The 17,677-nt window shown below is 46.6% G+C and overlaps 1 long non-coding RNA gene across 1 annotated transcript in view; it reads right to left on the bottom strand.

The window, feature by feature from the left end:
• The window catches only part of LOC311524019, a 53,426-nt gene that overhangs the window by 18,566 nt on the left and 17,183 nt on the right, over positions 1-17,677 (bottom strand). Inside the window, exons 2-4 of the long non-coding RNA XR_014712465.1 lie at positions 15,538-15,606; positions 14,709-14,797; positions 14,083-14,165 (exon numbers count right to left, since the gene is read on the bottom strand). This is a non-coding gene — a long non-coding RNA (uncharacterized lncRNA). The remainder of the gene's footprint in view (positions 1-14,082; positions 14,166-14,708; positions 14,798-15,537; positions 15,607-17,677) is intronic.

Genomic DNA, 17,677 nt, shown 5'->3' with positions numbered 1-17,677 from the left:
TGATTCTCACATTAAGTTTCATTTTGCAAATTTGAAAGATATATTTTTAAATAAACAAGATAAATACCCCCAATGTGTTTAAATAATGCTCAGGCTGTTCCAAAGCTGAGAAAGGTCAGGGACTTCAGAATAAAAATGGGAATTACATCTTTAACACACAGCACACTGTCCTTCCCCCACAGTGGACTATATTAAAGGAAGAATATAGGAGTCTTAATTTTGAATGCGTTGGCTTTTGTCATTCCCATCACAAAATTAACAGTATTCCCACCTAATTTTGTGTATTTAATTTTACAATAGGCTGTGCCATACGCACTGACTGTAAGTATTTGATCACTGCAGCTCCTCTAGGATTAGCTTATCAAGAATACAGCTATTAAAATAGAAATCTTGTCATATCACTGCCTTTATATTTTCAGTTGGAGATTTGATTGATGGAAAATGAACTGCCTGGACTAGCTCTAAAGTGTCTTTTCACTAAGAGCTGTAATGCCAGAGGCTACAGAAAAAAGGTACCGAGTCATCAGAAACGAATGCTTTGTTGGAGTTATGTAGCTTTTGTACTGCAGATTAATAATGTGAATCTACTAGGGGTCTCTTTCCGAGTGTAAAACAGAGGTGGTCTTTTTGTATCTCATGCCATGGCTTCCCAGTCTTAAAAAAGTCTTCCCATGTCTTCATGCAGTTTAATATCTGATGCTGCTTCACCAGCAGCTTAGAGACCTGAATTGAAGTTTTGCAATAGTAAGCATTTGACTTATCTAACCTACGAAATTTCTTTTTGGCAATAAAATGGATTGCAAGCTAGGACAGAATGTTTCCTCCTAGCTTGGAATATCAAGCCACTAGAGACAAGTCAAGGTTTCGATTTATGGCCAGTTAAAGAGACACTGGTAATGCTGTTTTAATGTTGCAAAATTGCTGTGAAATTGTTATGTGTCTAAAAAGCATGGTGGTACAGATCTATAGCTGTTCCCTGCAGCTTACTTAGCTCTTACACCAGCATACGTCATTTGCAGATGACACTAAACTGGGAGGAGAGGTAGATACGCTGGAGGGTAGGGATAGGATACAGAGGGACCTAGACAAATTAGAGGATTGGGCCAAAAGAAATCTGATGAGGTTCAACAAGGACAAGTGCAGAGTCCTGCACTTAGGACGGAAGAATCCCATGCACCGCTACAGACTAGGGATCGAATGGCTCGGCAGCAGTTCTGCAGAAAAGGACCTAGAGGTTACAGTGGACGAGAAGCTGGATATAAATCAACAGTGTGCCCTGTTTGCCAAGAAGGCCAATGGCATTTTGGGATGTATAAGTAGGGGCATTGCCAGCAGATCGAGGGACGTGATCGTTCCCCTCTATTCGACATTAGTGAGGCCTCATCTGGAGTACTGTGTCCAGTTTTGGGCCCCACACTACAAGAAGGATGTGGAAAAATTGGAAAGAGTCCAGCAGAACACAACAAAAATGATTAGGGGACTGGAACACATGACTTATGAGGAGAGGCTGAGGGAACTGGGATTGTTTAGTCTACGGAAGAGAAGAATGGGGGGGGGATTTGATAGCTGCTTTCAACTACCTGAAAGGGGGTTCCAAAGAGTTTGGATCTAGACTGTTCTCAGTGGTAACAGATGACAGAACAAGGAGTAATGGTCTCAAGTTTCAGTGGGGGAGGTTTAGATTGGATATTAGGAAAAACTTTTTCACTAGGAGGGTGGTGAAACACTGGAATGCGTTACCTAGGGAGGTGGTGGAATCTCCTTCCTTAGAAGTTTTTAAGGTCAGGCTTGACAAAGCCCTGGCTGGGACGATTTAGTTGGGGTTGGTCCTGCTTTGAGCAGGAGGTTGGACTCGATGAACTCCTGAGGTCCCTTCCCACCCTGATATTCTATGATTCTATGATTCTATTATACGTCAACAGGAGTAAGCACTAGAATGCCAATTCAGGAAAGCCCTTAAGCATCTGATTCAAGTGTAGATTGTGTTTAAGTTCCATGAAAGGCAAGTTATTTAAATAAGGGCTTTTCTGAAGGGGTGTTTTGGGATTCAGCTCTTGGGGGGCGGGGGGAACATCACCACTTTGGGCTGGTTAATTAGGTTTGCAACGCTCCAATTCCCCTCCAGGGCAGTCTGTGCCCATTACAGCCCTACAGCCACTGATTGCCAGCACTCAGCATGACTTTAGCATTGGCCTGTCAGTGAGGATGAGAGGACGGCTTGTTTGTGGTTATTTCCCATAGCAATGACAAACTCTGGCCACCAGCATTAAATCGCTGAGGCTTTGTAACACAGTAGCAAAGTGCCACCAGGGACGCTGGAACAGTTTTTGTAGGGGGGGTGCTGTGAGCCATTGAACCAAACTGTAAACCCTGGATATAATGGAAACCACTTCAAGTCAGGGGGTGCTGCAGCACCCCGCACCCGTAGTTCCAGTACCTATGAGTGCCCCTGCAGAATTTCTAAGGATGTTGGAGAAGCCCAGTGAGAGTGCAACCTGGAGCCGCTCGTTAGCCAGAGCAGGGCTCTCGATTTGGCCTTCCAGCACGAACAGTGGCCATACAGAAGGAAAATAACTGGACAATCAGCAGACTATTATCTCAGCAACATGGAAGGGATTTACATGGGTAACTCCCATTAGTGGTAATGGGCATTCCTTCCATACACTCCCTGGACGCTGAGGAGCGAATAGATTGTTCCAACATTTCACTTACAGGAAAGGTCAAACGCTGTAGTTCTGTTCGACATGCTCAATATAGTCAATTAAAATACACTGGCATTTTCACCAGTTACTAACTGTCTTTGCTGTAGCTGTAATTAAACTGAACCTTATCGATGAAGGGAAATCTTTTAAGATGTGCTTCTTTATTATGACCTAGCAGCCTGAGTATGGGCCTGGAGGCCAGGATTTCCACATTCTAATTCTAGCTCCAGCGTTGACTCAGTGTGTGACCTTGCACGAGTCACTTAACCTCTCTGTCTCTCAGCTTCTCTGCCTCTAACAGGAGAATAACAACATTGACTTACCTCTGAAGGGTGCTGGACAGAAGATTAGCCTGCACAGTGCTTTGAAGGCATGTAGCACCATGACATTGCCACATATAGTTAGTATGTATTATTGTCTTACTAACAAAAATGATTTCCATAAGACTCCAGTTAAAGACTGCATTAGAGAGGGAGGAAGTTCTTGTGGTTAGGAGACGGTGTGGCCTTGGCAAAGTCACCTGGGGCCAGATTTTTAAAGATCTTTAGACAACTAAAGACCTATAAACATCAGGGCCTTAATCTCTGTGCATCAGTTCCCCATCTGTAATAGATAGCTAATGCTCCTTTTCTCCACCCTCGTCTGTTTAGGTTGTCAGCTCTTTGGAGCAGAGGCCATCTCTTAGTCTCTCTGTGTGCAGCATTAGCACAGTGAACCCTCAGTGAGTAATCATGTGCTCCCTTGGCTACAGAGCAAAGCTTCTTTCTGACTACGCAGACATGCTGAGCAACAACAGGGAATCCACACGTTACATCCATGGCAACGGGGTGCGCTTCCATCTGCACTGTGCACACACGGGGACCATCACAGTCAGCATGCAAGGCAGCTGCTGCCATGCAAAGCAGGTTAAGCAGTTACAGAATACTAGGAGTAGCTTGCTCTGGCTATCGAGTTACTCTTGTTCTTCCAGAAGCCTGGCACATACGTGTGCTATTGGCCATACGTAGTGACGGGTGAAACCTCTGCAGCCTTTGCCATCTGATGGTTGATTCTATCAGTGTAAATATATGGCCCCGGCACTGTAGTATCTGAGTATCCATCATTAATGGCTTTATCCTCCCAATGCCCCAAAGTGCGCTTAGACCCATTAGACACACAGGCACACTGAGGCACAAGGAAGATGAAGTGACTTAGCCAAGGTCTCACCGAGGGTCAGTGGCTGACCCAGGACTTGGTCCCAGATCTACTGAGTCCCAGTCTGGTGCCCTATCCTTCCCTCTGCTACTTGGTGGTCTTTTGGCAACAAGTCGGTGGGCTCGGTCTAGTTCCTAATGGAGACGTGTTCACATCACATTAATCCCTAGTGTGATTGGCACCAATTTTCACATGTTTTTGACAGCATCAGCCAAGAGGCAGTGGGCTGACTGGAGAGCCCCAGATAATCCCAAGCCATGGCCTCTATAGAACAGGCACATGGATGGTGCGGAGGGAAAGCTTGTCTGAGGGTTGGGCAGGCTCTGTCTGCTGTGCCGATGGGCAGCAATGGGTAATGAATTGCGCCGGACAAGTTTCACAAGCAAGCGCATTGACTCTCAAAAAAGTGTGCTCACAGCTGCAGGGACTAGAGAGGCCTCTCTCCAGTGAGGAGTCTGCAAGGGTCAGCCACCCCGCCCCTGGTGGTCCCGGGGAGATACTCCACGAAAAGCCAAGCACACGCCTTAGAAAATGTTCTCCAGCAAGCCGGGAACGCAGACAAGGCCGAACAAAAGAGAGCAGCTCAAATTATAGAAAGGAAATAAAAATAATTCCTGGAGCCAAAATAACTCTTCTAATCACATACAGCAGAGCAGTGCTGATGGGCAGCTCTGACGCTCTTAAGGCTGATAGCAGGGACACTGAGATCCGAGAAAACAGCACGTCTTGAAGCTGTACTAGTCTTTGTGCGGAAGAAGCGGGTGGAGACTAGCAGTCAGAAATCAGGTGTGCAGAGAGAGGGGTGGCACGGAATTCGAGAGCGCATGTGTAAAACCCCAAATGCTTGTTGTCATGGGTCTCTCTGGCAGCTGCTGAGCAAAAGGGCCTTTACAGAAGGGTCACTAATAGGAAGCCACTGGCAGTAGCTGCTAGCACCATTCTTTTCTTTTGTAACTTTTCAGGGCAGAGGGGAGCTCTCTCATGCCTGACTAAGCATAATTAAAGTGGGCCAGTTTGGGCTCCTCTCCTTCCCTTTTTATCTCCTTATTATCCAGCATTTCCCCATGGAGGTGTAAAACAAACCATGCATTTGTATTGTAATGACCATTGCTAGTGGAGAGCCAATGATTGCCCTCTAGTGGCTACACCCAGAACAGCTCAGCTATGTCCTAGACCCTGCACTGCTAAAGAGACTTGAGTTCTTGCTAGGAATCCCAGGCCTGCTGTCGCTGTAAAGGCCTGAATGGTCCCGGGAACTCTTAGGTGACCAAGGATTTTACAAAGTCAGAGACGTGCAAAGAACAGGAGAAAAATCTACACAGGAAACATGAAACCGATATTAGCTAAACTAATATGCAAACTTTACCCAGCAGTGACCTCAATAACTGCATGAGAGCATAAACTTCACACTGCCTTCACACTGACACAGATGTTTGTGTCTTGGGTAAACAGGGCTTTCCAGCTGTCACGCTGAGTCTCAGACCATCTCTCCAGTGTGGCTATTTCCATACGGTGGAGATCAGGTGTGCTGAAAGATGTAGACACGGAGGATTTCTGCGTGTGATAATGGTAGCTGGAGCAAGATTTATATATAAAAACGCCATCCCTACAATTCAACGGAGCTCGGACTGCCCGCTCCTGGGGAGGCCTGGAGTTCAGCAGATAAGCTCTCCAAAGTTATTTGGCAGGAGTGCAGTGAAAACGCTCTTTCCCAAGTGCTCTCCTTCCTACAGCGAGCGACTCGGTGGTACAGCTTTGGTAATGAACAATAAGAAAAACACTGGCCTGCAGCCTGACACACTTGTACAGCCGGCACTGTTACTCACGGCAGCGCTTGGAGCGTGTGTCTCTGGGAGGCGCCCCTTGAGCCCGCAGGTGGCCATTTCTAGGTAGCAGTCGCCATGCAGCCCATGCACATGCCTGTACCTCCTCATGGCACACTGAGGGCATATGGGGGTGCACGGGTGAGCCACCCTCAGTCCCTTCGCTCCTCAGTCATCCCCAAGGGATACCCTCAGCAGAGGGGAAAGAGGGCGGGACACAGCTCGCGGCACAGGGTGAGGAACGTTTCCTTTCCCTTCGAGGGGCTGCTCCGGGGGTGGTCCGCGCCCCCTGCCTTCTGAGCGATAGCCCTCAAGGGGCGGGAGCCGGAGCCAGAGCGGAAGCTAGTCCTGCAGAGCCAAGCGCCGCTGCAGACCTGACTGCGTGGAGGCGGGCATAACGCGTTGCGAAGCGTATGGCTCGAAAGCAGGCCCTGCCTCTCTCCAGCCCTGGGGTGTTCTTCAGAAGTGCCGGGTGGCCAGCGATGTGGTTGAAAACACTGTTGACAAAGAACTATAACTAACTTGGAAGCAGAAGACAGAGAAGAGGCCTCCTGTGCGTGCAGCAGCCACGCTAGGGTTCCATCTTGGGCTGAGGTGGTAAAGAAATATTGCCTCCATTGTTTACATGTCTGAGTATCCCCGAGAAGTCTTTAACTGCTACAGCGTGCGCTGGTGGGTTAGACGTTTCTCCCAGCATTGGTTGGCTTGACCTGCCGGGCCGTGCTTCCCTGTGACAGGCTGGCATTGCACTGCAGCCATTCCATGCTCATGGTCAAATCGTGAGTGGAGGAGGAAAAGCTATGGAATGGGTCACTGGGAGCAGTGCTGGGCACAGCAACTGCCAGCTCGGAGAAGCTGTACAGAGAGACACCACTCCCCACCATGTGCCGCAGAACCAGGCTGTCCCCCGAGTGTGTGAATCACAGCAAGCGGCAAGGAGTGATTTGGGTGACGGCGTTTTCCTTCTGGCCACCCAAACGCAAGTACAAAGCTGGCGAGAAGCCGACCGTTCGCTCAGCTCCTCGGTGAGAATTGGCATCAGATGAATTTTTCGGGACTAGCATTGAGAGCCACTGGCCATGATGCCAAAATACCTGCCCAAGAATGAGCATCTGGTGCGTGCTTGTACTCCTGGGGAAGAGCTGCTGTACAGTGCTGCTTTTCTCTTGCTCGTGCTGGGCTTTTTAAAATGCCTGGAAACCCATTGGCATCTCCTTCCCCTCCTGACAGCTGCACGCGCACCTCCCCGGGCCCATGCTGCCGTATTTTCTTGCAAGCGGATTAGCCACTCACATGTTCTGGCCTCTCTGTCCACACGCCATGAACAGACACACGTGCGCACATGGGTGCGTGCGCATGGGGAAACCTGTCGTTTCTCGCTTTCTTCACTAAAGGCAACCCAGTGAGGAAGTGAACAGCCAAGCACCAGCCTGGGGCTGACAAGCTAACTGACATTCCCATTGGTTTGGAAGATAATTTTGTATTTGGCTGAAGCTTTCTAAAGGGTGTGACCTTTTGGGGGGAGTCTCTCACGCCCAGAATAAAATCATTTCCAAACAAGATGCAAAAGCAAAATTTGAACATAACCCGCCCCACCCCAGGGCTAAACTGTGCCTTTCCCATAAGCTAAACACTGTCAACTAGCCCAGGGTCTCGCCCGCTCCGAAGGACTGCTGGTGAGGCTGTAACTACAATAGCGAAGCATTGCTTTGGCCAAGGAGTGCAGCAAACAGAACACGGCCGCGTGGCTACGTAGCGTGTCAGTGAGTGGGGCCTGCCAGAGCCATACACTGTCCAATGTGCCTAGGGCAGCAGACACCCTGCAGCCTGATCTGCCAGCCTTGCTAGCAGCTACTTCCAACAGCGCTACCCGGGCATGGCTAGACTGACGTTTCCCTGGTACTGACGTAAGGGCTAGGGTGAGAGGGGAAATATGAGAAACGACTGTTAGCCAATCAAAAGCTTTCAGCCCATTTTAGGCCAACTATTTTGTGCACTGGTTAAACCCACCATGATCTACAATAAGTGCTTTAGAAATGTGCCCAGATCAGCCAGGAGCCAGCGTCTCACTAACTATTCGCCCCTTTCTGTGGTCTTTATAGGGCAGCTGGTGCTCCCCACTGATCTAAATACGTGCCATATTTAGGCACTTACAGAGAGCAGATGTGCAGGCTCATCCTGGGACAGCTACCGTATGACTACAGCATGAACGTCCCCTGTTTTAATGATGCAGGCAGTTGGCGAGGTAGTTTGCTGGCAGAGCGTGAGGATTCATTATAGAATCCCAGGGCCACGGGTGCAGTGAGCGTGCTTACCCACATGGATTACCTAACCGAGGTAAAACTCACCCTTGGGCAGGGGCCCAGCACAAGGCCTTATGCACCTCCTACGCCCGGGGTGGAAGTAAGTCTAGGGACTTACTGGTACAGGGCTAGGGAGGCGGGGGGGTTCCTCAGGCGGAAGGGGCGGGGCTGGGGGAGGTCAGAGCCAGCCCCAGCCCACCCTGTACTGGCAAGTGCCTCCTTCCCAAACACAGGTGGCTCTGGCAGCTGTTTAAAGGGCCCAGGGCGGTACCAGCAGCCGGAGCCCTGGGCCCTTTAAATCATCCCCGGAACCCTGCCACTGCTTCCCCAGGGCTCCGGGGATGGGGCTCCGGCCGCCACCTCCGCCCCGGGCCCTTTAAATCTCCGCCGCTACCCCAGGGCTCCAGCAGCGGGGCTCTGGCAGCAATTTAAAGAGCCAGGGGCTCCAGCCGCTGCTGGGAGCTGCAGGCCCTTTAAATTGCACCTGGGGTAGCCGATGCATCCCGGTACGGCGCACGGGCTCTTGCCGGTCTGCCGTACCGGGGCGAGCCGGCTTACTTTCACCTCTGCCGACGCCCCAGGTTGCAGTTCCGCTCCCACTGAACTCAGTGGGGAAAAGACTGGGCCCTGCACAGGTGCTCTCTGCACTGGGCTGAAAGGCCTCTTCAGTGTCTGTTGTGGAGAGCCTCTTTTGACTGGCGCTCAGTGTGAAGCCCAAGGATAGCGAGAGATTACTTGGCCTTACAGGACTCAGAAATTTGTCTGATCTCTGACCCCTGTCAGGGAAACATCAACAACAGAGGTCCCCAAAGGCCGTATCGCTCTGCTAATAAAAAACTCTTTAACAACAGTCAAAGCAGGCTCTGATCTCCTGTATCTGGCTGATTATAGACGACAAAACACAACCTAGCATTTGATTTTTGTCACCCCCTTTTGACTCACCCCCTCCTTTCGAGTTACATAAGCGTCTGTGGAACTATTCATCCTCCCCATATACTTCATGGCAAACTGTCTCAATTCCCCCAAATTATCCCAGATCCGAGCCCACGGACACAAACCTTTCCTCCGTTGGCTAAGGTGGATTGAGCCAGACAACGGTTTGCATTCATTCCACAATGAGCACAAGAAAGTAGCACTTTGCAGGCATCTCATTTAGCCTCAGTTCCAGCTGCCTAACGCTGCCATGCAGTGCCTTCTTCGCAGCCCCCCTTAATGAGCCCTACTTTCAGCCTTATGTAGAAAAGCTTAATTCTCTGGTTCCAGATCAACAGCGAAATTATTAATAGACATACATCAGGTACAATTAAAATTGTGCCGATGACTTATTCTGTGCCGCAAGTCCCTGCAGGGAACATTAAGACCCAATAAGTAATATTAAGTTAATGCTTTTTCTGACACCTTTTAAAGAAACGGTAACACTGCAGCACAGAGGACAGTAGATTCGTATGTGCAGCGCTGCAAGCTATTATCTAAACCCAACTTTCAGAGTTATAAAAACTGCATATTTGTTAGCAATGGCATGACAAATCTGTGGTTATTAGCGCCACTCTACCAAGACTAGAAAACTCCTGAATAAACTGCAATAGGTCAACGCTTCGCCAGAAATATCAGCTGAATCAGGAGGCTGAGGTTTCATCTCATTGGCACATTACTCATTATATGCACAAGAGAGCTCTACATCAGCAGAAAGCTGTGCATTATTTAGAGAGGCTCCCAGCTAGGAATGGCACATGTTTCACTAACTTCCGCTCATTGGAGCGTCGATCTTTGTATCGTTATTTCTCTTCTGCGCTTTGAACCAGCAACGCAGAAGAGTTAGACTGATTTTGCCCTGTAATGCTAGGGGGTCTTTCCTGAACAAAACACTGCAACCAATGGAATGTCTCGGCAGCGAGTAGTTTGCTAAATAAGTGACATCTGACACTATTCATGAATTGGCTGCAATAAAGAGCAGTAATATTTTCCACCTACTTCTGACTCTCATGGTTGGGAAAGTGTTATAAATGAGGGAACTTGACGGCTATGTTAAATGGTGATCAGTACTGTCTGCTCTGTGCTGAAGAGCAAAGTACATACAATCAGAACTCAGGAAGAGCCGGAACATCCACACCCAACAGCTGAATAACTTCCCAATGAGAAAAAAGCCCCCAAAAGAGTAATAAGAGCCCTAATTTCACCTAACTTTTCAGCCAGAAATATTGTATTACAGGAGAAATATGGCCTTAGTGAGTGGGTCAAACATTATTTATGAAGAGAAGCTTGTCCTTTCTAATGCTGCTGTCTCTGGGAGCTCTGGACCACCATTGCTAAACAGCGAGAGGCTGCAGGATTTTTTTACACCTCCCTCCAACCACTTTTTACTGTTGTGTCTTTGGTATCACGGCTGGCTTGTTACACACGTGAGTTAGTCATGGAGGGTAACATTTTCAAAAGCTGCTTTGTGACACAGGAGGCTATATCGCCCATAGGCACTCTGAAGAGCTTTTGACATTTTTACCTGTATAGGTAACTTCTGGAGGCTGCATCAGCCATTCCGCTGCAAGCTAAATACCTCAAGCTGTTACTGAAAAGTTTTAATAATGTGTAAAGGGGAAAAAAGCACCCTGCCAAAGGCACTATATGTTGAGTCTTTTAGTACCTGACTGGAGGCAGTGGGCTCGATTTGCCTCTTAATTAGGGCTACACCAGTGTATTGACCCCTGAGCTACACCTGGGCGAGTGTCCCCAAGACGCAGGTGGTGGAAGCATGACTCACCACTGGGGCACCCCCCTCATGGCTGGACATAGGAGTGCATGCCAGTCTGATGCTCCCCACTCCCCTGTGGCCCGAGCATCGCTTCAGGCCTGAGGAGGTCTCTCTCCTCACAGCTCTGGCCAGGTCACAGTTCAGTTCACACCCTTACCGGGGTAGCTAAAGCACACCTGAAAGGCTCTGAACATCCCAACACAAAAGCCTCCCTCTTGAACTAGTCCTGGGCCTGTCCTTGAGGCTGTGGCTTCAGCCCCACTTTGGGCTCCGCAGCCTTTTTGTCAGACTTGTACGCCCCTCTCTTGGGGCTGGCAGGGGAACCCAGGCCCAGTGCCCCCACTCCACGGTTCTAGCCCAGAGACCCTGTGTTATGCGGCTGGGTCTGCTCCTTGAACTGCACTGCTGTGGTCTTAGCCACTTCCCACTGCCAAGCCTCTTGGGCCACATCCCTGCAGGGTTTAACACAGTTTCCGCTAGTTCCTAGGCCTCTGGCTTCTCCCGAATCCTCCCAGCCCCACCTTTCTCTGCTGGAGTGGCCCCCCTGCCGCCTGCCCCGCTGTGCCTCGCCCCCTTTCCAGGGCCTAGCACAGCGAGTAATGCCATCCCAGAGGCCTTCTCAGGCTGCTGTCCCAGGAAGAGGGAATTCCCTCCCACTTGGGGGTGTCTCTGGTTTGGGGCCTTCTCCTATAGCTCTTCTGTTATAAAGAGGACCCAGTTCCTCCCCCACAGAGTCTAACAACCAGGGGCAGCAAGACGGGCTGAGTTCCCAGACTCCTGTTTACCCTTTTTTTCACCTGCGTGGGTGTGACATACGGGGGCACTGGAGGTGGTGCTGGGTCACCCCTGCCCTGCAGCCTTGGCTGCCTTACCATGCCTTGCTGCAGTAGCTCCCACTCACAAACAGCCGTATAGCGTGCAAGCCACACCCTGAGTGTGTGTGCACTGCAGCCTGCCAGCTCCGCCCTGGCTCGCCCCAGCCATGGTTATACTGCAGGGTGACCCCCCCAAAGCACCCTCAGTCCAAGATCATCCCCCAGACCTGTATGTCTTGTACAGCCCAGCCTGCTCCTGGACAGTCCCAATATATTAAGTCTGTTATTCCTTTAGGGAACAATATGCCAGTTTATTATCTTAAATAGTTATCCAGACACTTCTACTTAAACACACCAGATTAGATAAAACAGGTTTATTAACTACAAAAAGACAGATGTTAAGTGAGGCATAAAAGTCAGAAATGGGTACAAGAAAAATAAAGATAAAACATTTACTAGTAGCTACTTAAGAAACTATCCTAGTTGCTTAGCAAACTTTCTCACCACATGCTCTCACAGATTACTGGCCAAACTCTCAGGGCAGGAACCCGCTCCCTCCTTCCCCTGCCAAGTCCAATGGTGCAATGCCAGAGATAGACGGGGAGCATGATGACGTGTGTGTCTGCCCCTTCGTTGTATAGTCCTGTCCCCCGTTTGAGAAGTATTTCCAGCTAGGGAAAGGCAGTCTGGTGAGGAAAGGGAACTCCATATTGTTTCTTTGCTAAGATGTAGCTTTTTGGCCCTGCCCCCTTTCCTGCCAAAGAATGGCTGCTTAGCAGGTAATGGTCCGTCAGCCTTGTTTACCCCAGCTAAGGCATCAGTCTGCTCTTTGTTTCTGAGGAACTGATTTGACCACTCCCCTGCCTTATCTGGGAAACATAAATCAGTCATGATTTCAGCTTATGTGCATAACTTGACATATAATGTCACTACGTGCATTTTGTTATGATATTATTGATCACCAAGTTATGAGGTTTTAAATGGTAACGTAAATGGTAACAAGGCATGTCTTGTACAAACGCTATTACATTAGTATGTAGGGTGGGAATATGGCGGTATATTCTGTCACAGTGGGGTAGACACCCCATCACACAGGTCCTCTTTGTTATATGCAGCTAAGTGGAAAGGGATAAGCAAGTTTAGCTGGCCTTTCATTCGCCATATCACTGCATGGCTGGGGAACTGACAGCAGGATTTGTTGGGGTAGATGCAGTTTTCTTATAACAAATTACTTCCCTTTCAAACACAGAGATTTAACACCACAGACAGGTCCTGCTGTACTCATTCAGGGCCAAACACTGGCCTTGCAGTGGGTAACTAAGGAAAAAATTGGCCTTCAATAGCAGAAATTCAATTTGGAAATTCTCAGCTGGCTCCAGTTGGCCACCTGTGTTTGGGAACAAAGCACCGCATCTCATTGCCCAGGAGCTGCTGGAGTGACTGGTCTTTCAGAGACCACAAGGGACTATCTGTGACCCAGATGAAAGGTTCTCATGAAGTCTACTGAAACTTCCAAAGAGCTTTAAAGACTACGGGACAGTATGTCTTCTCCATTCGGATACTGGGCTATTTAGACTTGTGCTTTCAGACCTTTAAGGAAGAAATCTTATTTCAAAATTCTGGTTGGATTTTCCTGGAGCAAAGGCCTTAGCAACCCCAGTGCCACTGATATTTGAAAGAATTTGGCCACTGAACTCCTTTGGATCCTGTTAAAAATTCCAGCCTCAGTCACTGGAACAGAAGACAACAGAATCTGTTGCATGTGAGCAGCTCTGAGCTAGGATTCTTACAAACTGGGGTGCTCCACTCTGATCTACTACACAGAGCAGAACTCAGACCATCCAGCAGCATTGCTACATAGCTGCAAATGTCACTAAAGTAAACTAAAAAAAAAAAAGACAGCTGCATGTGCAAACCAATTACATTTTGTATTTGCTTAAAAGAACAAATGTGATTTCAATTATAATGGATAAAAAAAGAATTAATCTGATGAAATCGCATGTGAGCTGATTTGATGATAACATTTCATTCAATTGGTAGCAGTCTCAGGCCACGCTGAACACAAATGAAAAGGACTAACACAGTATGAAGATTAATTAATACAACAGCCTGGTAATGAAACGGTGCTGCACTCTCCACTGGCAATGAGGACTAATAAACAACGCATTTGCTAACACCATCCCCCGAAAATTAAACATGATTTATTTTAAAGAGGAACAATGCAGCTTAAAGCTAATTAAATGAAGTATTTCAAATAATACCATGTTACAGATGCAAAGACTTTAAAGTGTAAGGGTTTGTTTACATCCAATAAGCTACATTGGATAAGCATGCATCCCATGAAATGAACTGTAGCTCACGGAAGCTTATGCTCAAATAAATTTGCTCGTCTCTAAGGTGCCACAAGTACTCCTGTTCTTTTTGCGGATACAGACTAACACGGCTGCTACTCTGAAACCTACATTCTACTGTTAACGCAGGCACATAACTCACACCCACCTATGATGTCAATGATGAAATAGACTGGTGAGCTGTTCCCTGAACGTTTTAATGCCATCAAGAAATAGCTGTTCTTTCAGGATCTGAAGTAAACAGAGAGATTCCAGTTAGGACCTGACCAAAACTCAGTATGTCATTGGAAGACACTACAAAAGTGATTTCCACCCCTTCTTGTCAACTGTTGAGAATAGCCCACTTCCACCTTTATTGAATTGGCTCATTAGCACTGACCCCCCGGCTTGGTAAGGCAACTCTCATCTTTTCATATGCTGTGTATTTATACCTCCCTACTGTATTTTCCACTCCATGCATCTGATGAAGTGGGTTCTAGCCCACGAAAGCTTATGCACAAATAAATTTGTTAGTCTCTAAGGTGCCACATGGACTCCTCGTTGTTTCTGTTGATACAGACTAATATGGCTACCACTCTGAAACCTGTCTCCATTGGCCCTAGTGCATCAAATTCTAAACTCTTCTGAGTAGCATCTGTATCTTCTTTTCTGATTAGAAAGTGCCTTGCAACTGAAATAAAGAATGATCATTCAGATAAAGTCCTTTCAACACTAATATTTTAAAACTTTCCAGAGACTCATATGTGTTAAAATTCTACCACTTGATTTAATTACCTTTTTCAGATGGTTATGGACTCTAATGGCACATATTTCTCCTAGCTTGTTATGGCCTTGGTCAGTGGAATAATGGAATAATCAATCACCTATATTTTAGTGTGAGACATAATAAATAAAGTGCATAATAGTCAATCAGGTTTTTACCAAAGAAAAGTTGAACAATTATAGTGGCTGTCAATTGTAAACTGCCTCTGATAAGTATGCAAACATTGACCCCAAGTGTTACAATGAGAACATGAAAATTAAAATCATCTATCTTACTTGAGTCAAAGCTTGCTGGATAACAAGGATAGCATTTAAGGAAAACTTTAGTTGGACTCAGATTGCTTCTTTCAGTTAGATCAAAATTAAATTAAATCAAAACTTAGAAAATATTGGTTTAATTACACTTCACTAGCTTATCAGTTATACATGAGCCCTCCTGTTGCAAACTATAAGCAGGATATTAGATGTCAAAATTATAAAAGATGCCTTAAGGTTAGTTCACTGTTATACGGCTTACAAAGTAGATTCTGGAAATGACTAACTAATTACTGAAGTTTTCATATTAACAACTCATTTGGTTTAGCAAATGTATTCTCTCTGACTGTATTAAAATAATTGTTTCCTTTAGTGGCTTATTCCAAATTTGCATAGCTAGATAGTTAACAAAGATCTTACGTCATAACCAGCAATGATTCTATTGGCATAGACAATTAGGCTTGAAAATATTAATATATGTTCATCCAGAAACTAATTATGATTTTAAAAAAATCCTCAAAGACTAAACAAAATGTACAGAGACTATTGACATGAACTCTATCTTAGTTTCACTAGTCATACTTACTTTGATATTGAAGACAGAATCCTTCCTTAGACTTCAGCAGTTTTATGAACCTCATATTTCTCCTTCCATCTGTCAGTTGAAGCCAGACAAATTCAAATTAGAATAAAAGCACAAGTTTTACAAAAGTGAAACAAAGAGGACAGATGGAATTATAGACCAGTCAGCCTATCTGGTATCTGGAAAAATACTGGAACAAATTATTAAACAATCACTGTAAGCACCTAGAACCTAATGGGGTTATGAGGAATAGCCAGCATGAATTTGTCAAGAACAAAGCATGCTAACCTAACCTAATTTCCTGCTATGACAGGCCTACTAGCTAAGGGTATGGGGAGGAGGAAGCAGTAGACATGATATGTCTTGGTTTTAATAAGGCTTTTGATATGGTCCCATATAACATGCTCATAAGCAAGCTAGGGAAATGTGGTCTAGATGACATTACTGTAAGATTGGTGCACAACCGGTTGAAAGCTCAAACTCTCGGAGTACTTATCAATGGTTCAATGTCACCCTGGGGGGGCAGGAGAGTGTATCTAGTGGGGTCCCATAGTATTCTGTCCTGGGTCTGGAACTATTCAGTATTTTCATTAATGACTTGAGTAATGGACTGGAGAATATGCTTATAAAATTTGCAGATGACCCCAAGTTGGGAGAGGTGGCAAGCACTTTGGAGAACAGTATTAGAATTGAAAACAACCTTGACAAATTGAACGTTAGTCTGAAACCAACAAGATGAAATTCAATAAAGATAAGTGCAAAGTACGTCACTTGGGAAGGAAAAATCAAATGCTCAACTACAAAATGGGAAATAACTGTCTAGGCAGCATTACTGCTGAAAAGGATCTGGGGGTTACAGTGGATTGCAAATTGAATGTGAGTCAACCACGTGATGCAATTGTGAAAAAGGCTAATGTCATTCTGGGGTGTATTTTCAGGACTGTTGAGTGGAAGACATCAGAGGTAATTTTTCTGCTTCACTCAGCAGTGGTGAGGCCTCAGCTGGAGTGCTGTTGTAACCCAGGCCTGCTTGGTGTGGTGTTCTGTCCCCCCCCCGGGGGCACCTAGCCCAGCTGGAGATTGATGGGTCTGCTACAGCCTTAACGAAGAGCCATGTGGCTTTTTGCTCATGCAGCAGAGGTTCGTGCACTAAGCTTCAGAAGTCCCGGGTTAGATGTCGACAATCGGGGTCTGTCAGTGTTACACCGTGTCCAATTCGCTTTAGGAAAGAAGCAGACAAATTGGAGAGAGTCCAGACAAGAGCAAAAAAAAGATAAAAGCTTTTTAGAAAACCTGACCTCTGAGGAAAGGTTAAAAAAAACAGGCCTGTTTAGTCTTGAGAACAGACAACTGAGCAGGGAGACCTGATAACAGTCTGCACGTACATTAAGGGTTGTTATAAATGGGGCTGTGTTCAATTTTTCTCCAGGTCCACTGATGGTGGGACACAGAGCAATGTGCACAATTTGCAGCCAGGGGTATGCAGGTTACATGTTAGGGAAAACTTTCTAACTAGCAGGGTAATTATGCATTGGAACTGGCTTCCAAGGGAGGTTGTGCGACACCCACCACTGGAGGTTTTTAAGAACAGGTTGGACAAAGACCTGCAGGAATGGTCCTGCCACAGCACAGATGGCAGGACTTCTAGCCCCACATTTGTATGATTCTGTGATTGACCTTTGGCACATACCACCAAGGGAAGTGGTGGATTCTCCACCTCTTGATATCTTCACATCAACACTGGATGCCTTTCTTGAAGCTATGCTTAGACAAATGCAAGTTATTTGGCTCAAAACAGAGACAAGTGGGTCAACTTTAATGCCCTGTGATATACAGGAGGTCAGACTAGGTGCTCTAATGGTCCCTTCTGGCCTTAAAAACGACTCTCTCTTCAGGAAAGTACTTCAATATAGGCTTAACTTTAAGCACATTTATAAGTCCTGTCAAAGTTAATGGGACATGAGCACATGTTTAAGTGCTTCCTGAATCAGGTTCTTGTTCTCTAAAAATTGGATAAATTTTCTAGACCATTGTAGTCTCGATACACCAAAGCATTTATGCACGTGCTTAGTTTTAAGCATGCGTTTAAATATTTTGCAGAATTGGGGGAAGGGTGCTTTACACTTTCCATGTTTCTGGATCT

Source organism: Lepidochelys olivacea, assembly GCF_965140295.1.
Source record: "Lepidochelys olivacea isolate rLepOli2 genome assembly, chromosome: 7".
Lineage (NCBI taxonomy): Eukaryota > Metazoa > Chordata > Testudines > Cheloniidae > Lepidochelys > Lepidochelys olivacea.
The sequence above is the reverse complement of the archived record's forward strand: the minus strand, read 5'-3'. Positions and strand labels throughout refer to the sequence as shown.